This window comes from Cricetulus griseus, chromosome 2, assembly GCF_003668045.3.
Source record: "Cricetulus griseus strain 17A/GY chromosome 2, alternate assembly CriGri-PICRH-1.0, whole genome shotgun sequence".
Taxonomy (NCBI): Eukaryota; Metazoa; Chordata; class Mammalia; order Rodentia; family Cricetidae; genus Cricetulus; species Cricetulus griseus.
Genome location: NC_048595.1, coordinates 374,100,337 through 374,106,869, shown reverse-complemented (window position 1 = coordinate 374,106,869; position 6,533 = coordinate 374,100,337). Strand labels below are relative to the sequence as shown.

The window sequence follows — 6,533 nt, the reverse complement described above, 5'->3', positions numbered from 1 at the left end:
TAAAGGGAAGTTAGAAACGTGGAGTACACAGGATATTTCAGACAATGGCGACCTTTCCAGAGATAAGGAAGAGAGGCAAATCACAGGCTCAGAAACCCCAGCAGGGTTAGAACTAGTGAAATCACGCCACACCCACATCGGGACACACCTGAGGTGACCCAGACCGCCAGAAGTGGGCGGGCACAGATGAGAGCAAAAGGGCTGCCTAGTCCAGCACTGGGGGCGAGGCTCGCTCTTGGCTCCCGAGGTGCTGCGCGGTGGCGCAGGCGCACCGCAGCCTTGCGGGCGGCGCCCCCTGGCGGTGCCAGCGTCCTCGCGGGGGCGGAGTCGGAGGCGGGGGGTTGCGCTTGGTGACGGGGGACGCGCGGCCGCAGCGCACTGGACCAGCGGCGGAGACCCAGGACGTGGAGAGCCGACTGCGGCGGCAACGGCGGCCGGGAGCCGCTGGGAGTGGGGCGCAGCGTGCGGTCGGTGATGAGGGGCTGTGGCGGCGCGCCGGGCGCAGGGCCGGCTGGTGAGAGCGCGGGAGGTGGGCGGCGCGGGCCGGGAAGATGGCGGAGAGGCCTCGCTGCGGCCCCATGGCCTGGCCCGGGCGGAGGCCCCCAGCCCAGTCGTGCTAGGAATTGGGGCCCCGGGTGACCTGGTCGGGGAGGGTCCGCGCGAGGGCGCCGCGGCCGATGGCCACGAAGTGTGAAGGCGGGTTTGCGTGAGAAAACGGACCCGAGGGTGGGTGTGAGAGTGCCATGGTCTGCACGCGTGCCCGGCCTTTGGATGGGTGTGAGTGCCTGTGTGTCCCTACCCAAGATAGTTGTGTGAGAGCTCCTTCCTTGAGGTGATTGGGACTGTGATGGACCTGAAGGTAGGTGTGAGGGTGTCTGGCCTGCAGACAGGTGTGTGTAGTCAGCCCGAGGACAGGTGTGTGCGTTATGTGTCCAGGCCCAGCGCCGATGTGCATGTGCCCTTCCTGCGCGCTGGACTCCGTCCGTTTGCTCCATGTAGTCCGGGTGGCAAGAGATGGTGCTTGCCGGGAGAAGATCTTGCGAACCAGGCTTTGTCCGTGAAGCCGGAGAGTCGGTGGGCGTCTCTGGGTCGGGTTATGGCTTGCTTGCGCATGGTGCGCCCTGGCTTCTCGGCTGGGCCTCTGCGGCAGGCTCGGGTGGTCGCTTTACCCGGCCTTTGAGTCTTGGAACTCTCCAGGCGCCTGCTGTTAGCAGGCGTGGGGTGGGTGGGGGCTGCGAGCCGGCAGGCTGTGCGTCCCGGCCAGGCTGTCTTTATTTTAAAACGTGCTGCTCGCTTCGGGCGCGGCAGCTGTGGGTGTGTTCCATGCTGCTGCTCACCGCAGCTGCTGTGGGCGCTACGCAACCTTCAGCCGCAAAAATGCGGCTGGGCCCCCTCCCCCTTCAGTGTTGTACGGGTTGGCCAGGCCTCCAGTGACCTCTGCAGAAAACCCTACAGTTGCGAGGCTTCAGTTCCTCCCGTGGTGCAGACAATACGGACGTTTGTCTTTGGGAGCTAGGGAGGGCAATTGAGCACTGCGTCCTGGGCACAGTCTGTAAACAGCAGGTGGTTTTGTCCATGGCTCCCCCTTTTACAACGAACGAGGGGGATGGGAATTAAAAGGAGCAGAGGTGTGACTGAAGAACCAGTCTTTAAGGGATTCCGAGTGCCTAGGAGGGAATGGAAATGTGGCTTCTTCCAGCTACTGGTCTCATCAGCTGGTTTGCCAGAGGCTGGAGCAGAGTGAAAAATGAGTGCTGGTTCTGGAGCCAGACTGACCGCCCTTGAGTCATGACTCCTCCTTTACTGGCTTTGTGGTATTGGGTAAGGTCTCTTTGCCTTTGGTTTCTTGGCTGTAAAATGGGCACACTAATAGTACTGGTCTCAGAGTGCTGTTGTGAGGACTCTGTGACTTAAGACTTGTAAAAATTTAACACCTGGAAGTTTGAGTGTCAGGAATTGTTCTTGCTACTAAGTTGCAAGCTGTCAGGGTTAGGTGTGGGTTGGATTGGTGCTACAAAGTGCATAAGTTGAAACATTTTGTTAAAATTGTAATTTACAGAGGGTTTTGCTATGTAGCTCAGACAAGACTCATGATCTTGTCTCGAATGCGCTGCTATACTTGGCTTAAAACATCTTAATTATTTTGTGTTTGTATGTGCCAGCAGTAGAGGTCAGAGAGTAACTTTTAGGATTCCAGGGATTGAACTGAGATCAGTGTGCCTTTACACACTGAACCATTTAGCTGGATGGCAATTTCATACACTTAGATAAATTGCATAGAGTGTTTCTTAAAAACATTTTTGGAAAGCAAGCAAGCATCTCATGAACTACTGTGGAATACCACAGTACTGACTGGGATAGATGAGATGGTATTGCCAGAAAAAAAAGGTGTATGCAGTTCCTGGGTAGTGTGAGTCAGGCCACAGAGACATTGTTACACTTCACTGTGTTACCCTTGAATTAAGAAAGGTAATTTTATTAAAATAAACTTTGACATTGAAGATGTAAGTAATAAAATGAGAGCTTGGCACAGTAACATACCTTGGTAAATTATTGGAAGAAGTTAAAACAGGCTTTAAAACAAAGTGAGGAAAATTGCCATGTTTTCCAAGGATATGGCTTGCCTTTGATCTACTCATCACTTTCTCCTCTTTATCTCAGTTTCTCTCTCTCTCTCTCTCTCTCTCTCTCTCTCTCTCTCTCTCTCTCTCTGTGTGTGTGTGTGTGTGTGTGTGTGTGTGTGTGTGTGTGTGTGTGTGTTTCAAGATAGGGTTTCCCTCTGTAGCCCTGGCTGTCCTGGAACTAACTCTGTAGACCAGGCTGGCCTCAAAATCACAGAGATCTACCTGCTTCTGCCTCCCAAGTGCTGTGATTAAAAGTGTGCCACCATCCGTGGCTCAGATTTATTCTTAAAAATGGTAAAATTTCTTTATACTCTGATAGAAAAATTAAGTTTTGAGATTTCTGGCACTGAAGGTGAGGATGTTTGATTTTTAGGATAGGGTGTCTAGCACTTGGGGGATGAAAGTAGGAGAACTGAGGTCAAGCTGGGTTATATGAACCATTTGAGTTATATAAGACCATGTTTTTAAACAAAAGAAAAAGGTAGTCCCATTTCATCCTGGCCTCTGCCATATGTGTTCTGAGGCAAAGGCCTTGATTAGGAGTTACACTTAACACAAAGGCTCCCAGGTCCTTGCACAGTATCAGTCTAGGGATTGCAGCCTCTCATTAAGTGTCTTGACTCCTTAATGCTATTGAGGGGGAAAAAGATCCTTGAACTGTGTGCCTATGCTGAAATATCTAATTTTACTAACAAGACCCCTCTGCTGGATCATGCACAGTCCTCACAGTTGGCCTTTATGTATGTTACCCCCATAAGGATGTCACAGGCTTTGCTCATTCATGTAGACTACATGTGCACCCATGTGCATGCAGAGACAGGGTATGTTAGCTACCAGCTCCTGAGACCCTTTTCCCATTGTTACCTTTCTTTCCTCTCTAGATAAAACTTTTACCCTTACTGGGTAGTGGTGACACACACCTATAAGGCCAGCACTCGGGAAGCAGAGGTAGTTGAATCTCTGTAAGTTTGTGGCCAGCTTGGTCTACAAAACAAGTTTCAGGACAGCTAGGACTGTTACACATAGAAACCTGTCTTGAAAAACCAAAAACCAACCAACCAACCAACCAAACAAACAAAAAAACCCCAAAACAAAACCCCCCAGAAAACAAAAAGCTTTCCCCTTAGGTATTGATCTCTCTGAGGTTCTTCTGCCACCTTGTTGTTTCTCCTATTGGCCCTTTGATTTGCTTCCAACTTTATGTCTCAGGTCTTCCCTGTGCCCTATGATAGAGTCTGATCTGGACTTTGTCCTTGGGCAGCTGTTGCCATCCTGCTGGGAATTTCTCCTCACCTGGCTTGTAGCACTGTCCATGTCTGCTTCTACAGTGATCAAGACCTGAAACCCCAGTGGCTGACATTTACGGGGTGTGTCTTCTTGAACTCAAGCAGGTTAGCTATGTCCACTGTCCTGTCCATCTTTGAAGTGTGATACTGACATAAGTGAACTTTATTGGCATCTATTGTGAGTTATGGTGATGTGTAATTGCTCTCCTGTGTTCATTGTCTTGTGCTGAATCCATTCTAATCTTATGACAGTGTGTACTAAGAAGATCCTGGCATTATCTGTTTTGTTCCTCTCTCTCTCTCTCTCTCTCTCTCTCTCTTTCTCTCTATCTGTGTGTATGTGTGTGTGTGTGTGTGTGTGTCTGTTTTGTTTTTTGATTCAGTGTTTGGTACAGCTCTTTTTTCTTTTAACTTTTAAGTTTTTGGTGGCAAAATCATAATAGCATTAGAAATATTTTCCAATATTCCATACAAGTATTCCCCAAGCATTGCTTGTTGATTACCTTTTAAATTGAACAACTAATCTATTTTCAATTACTTGTACATGCATTTTAGTGCCACAAACATGAGGCTTGGAAAGAAAACAGGCCAGACATGGATTGAGGAGATAGCTCAGTTGTAAAGTGTTGGCCTATTATAAATGAAGCCAGCCGGGTAGTGGTGGTGCACGCCTTTAGTCCCAGCACTCGGGAGGCAGAGGCAGAGGCAGAGGCAGAGGCAGAGGCAGAGGCAGAGGCAGAGCAGCAGAGGCAGAGCAGAGGCAGAGGCAGAGAGGCAGAGGCAGAGGCAGGCGGATCTCTGTGAGTTCGAGGCCAGCCTGGTCTACAGAGCAAGTTCCAGGACAGCCTCCAAAGCCACAGAGAAACCCTGTCTCAAAAAACAAAATAAACAAAAACAAGCCTCAGGTTTGATTCCCTAACATCCCATAAAACCAGGCGTGGTGGCATGTGCCTGTAATCCCCTCACTTTTAGGAGTTGGAGGCAGGAGGTTATCCAGTGTTACTTAGCAAATTTGAGGCCAGACTGGGTTTTATGATACCATGTCAAATAAAGAACAGAAATGAGCCGGACGGTGGTGGTGCACACCTTTAATCCCAGCACTGGGGAAGCAGAGGCAGTCGGATCTCTGTAAGTTCAAGACCAGCCTGGTCTACAAGAGCTCGTTCCAGGACACTCTCCAAAGCCACAGAGGCACCCTGTTCCTAAAAAGGAAAAAGAAAGAAAGAAAAGAAATGAGCTAGGCAGTGGTGACACATGCCTTTAATCCCAATAGAGGCAGGCAGATCTCTGAGTTTGAGGCCAGCCTAATCTGCAGAGTAAGTTCCAGGACATCCAGGAATACACAGAGAAACCGTTTTGAAAAGTCAAAAAAAAAAAAAAAAGAAGGAGAAATAAATGAAAGAGGGCCAGAGGGATGGCTCAGCCCTAAAGGTGTCTGCCACCCAATGGATGACCTGAATTTATCCCTCAGTCCTACCTGGTAGAAGGTGAAAATGACTGCAAAGTTGTCCTCTATGCATGCTGTGGGATGTAATTCACATGTGTATATACACAGAGTAAACAAATGTACAAATGCACAAAAAACAAATAAATACATTAGAAAGAAAGAAAAGCAGACCAGCAGGTATAAAGGTGCTTGTCTGAATGATGCAATGACCAGAGCACAACTCAACTCTAGAAAGTTGTCTTCTGACTTCTACACTTATGCCAAGGTGTGCACATCTGCTCCTCCCCCCCAACACACAAAGTGATAATAATAAAACATAAATAATATTTTAAGACTGGTGAGATGGCTCGGGGGTAAAAGTGCTCATTACCAACCCTGATGACCTGAGTTCAGTTCCTAAGACTCACATAGTGGGAGGAAAGAACTGACTCCCAGAAGATGTCCTCTGACTTCTACATAGATGCCTTGGCATGCACACGCCCACACATGCATATGTAAAGTAAATTGTATGTGTGTGTTTTGAGACAGGGTTTTTCTGTGTAGCCCTGGCCATCCTGGAACTCACTCTGTAGACCAGGATGTCCTTGAACTCAAGAGATCCCCCTGCCTTTGCCTCCCAAGTGCTGGGATCAAACACTGGTTGTGTTTATTTTTTTTTTAAAAGACATATTCTTAGCCAATCATGGTAGTATACATCTTTAATCCCAGCACTCTGGAAGCAGAGACAGGTGAATCTCTGATTTGAGGCCAACCCAGTCTATATACAGAGACACATTCTCAGGGAAAAAACAAAAGCAACAGAACCCAACAGGTCCTTATGGTAGCAGTGGCTAGATTGATACTCACAGAGCTCCATCTGCCTCTGCTGCTGAGTGCTGGGATTAAAGACATCTGTCACTATGACTTCTCTCTCTTCTTTTTAAATAAATAAAATTATAATAGAAAAATAATAAAAATAAATGTTTAACAACTTCAGGGTTGAGAGATGGCTCAGTGGTTAAGAATTGTTCTTCAGGACAGCCTCCAAAGCCACGGAGAAACCTTGTCTCAAAAAAACAAAAACAAAAAAGAATTTGTTCTTGCTGGGCGGTGGCAGTGGTGGTGCACACTTTTAATCCCAACACTTGGGAGGCAGAGGCAGGCGTATTTCTGTGAGTTTGAGACCAGACTGGTCTA

General features: G+C 48.4%; 1 protein-coding gene across 1 annotated transcript in view; it reads left to right on the top strand.

Moving 5' to 3' along the window:
- The first annotated feature begins 342 nt into the window (after positions 1 to 342).
- Arhgap39 (Rho GTPase activating protein 39) overlaps positions 343 to 6,533 on the top strand; it is a 106,960-nt gene continuing 100,769 nt past the window's right edge. Inside the window, exon 1 of the mRNA XM_027404190.2 lies at positions 343 to 514. The gene's annotated coding sequence lies outside the window, so the exon portion shown is untranslated. The remainder of the gene's footprint in view (positions 515 to 6,533) is intronic.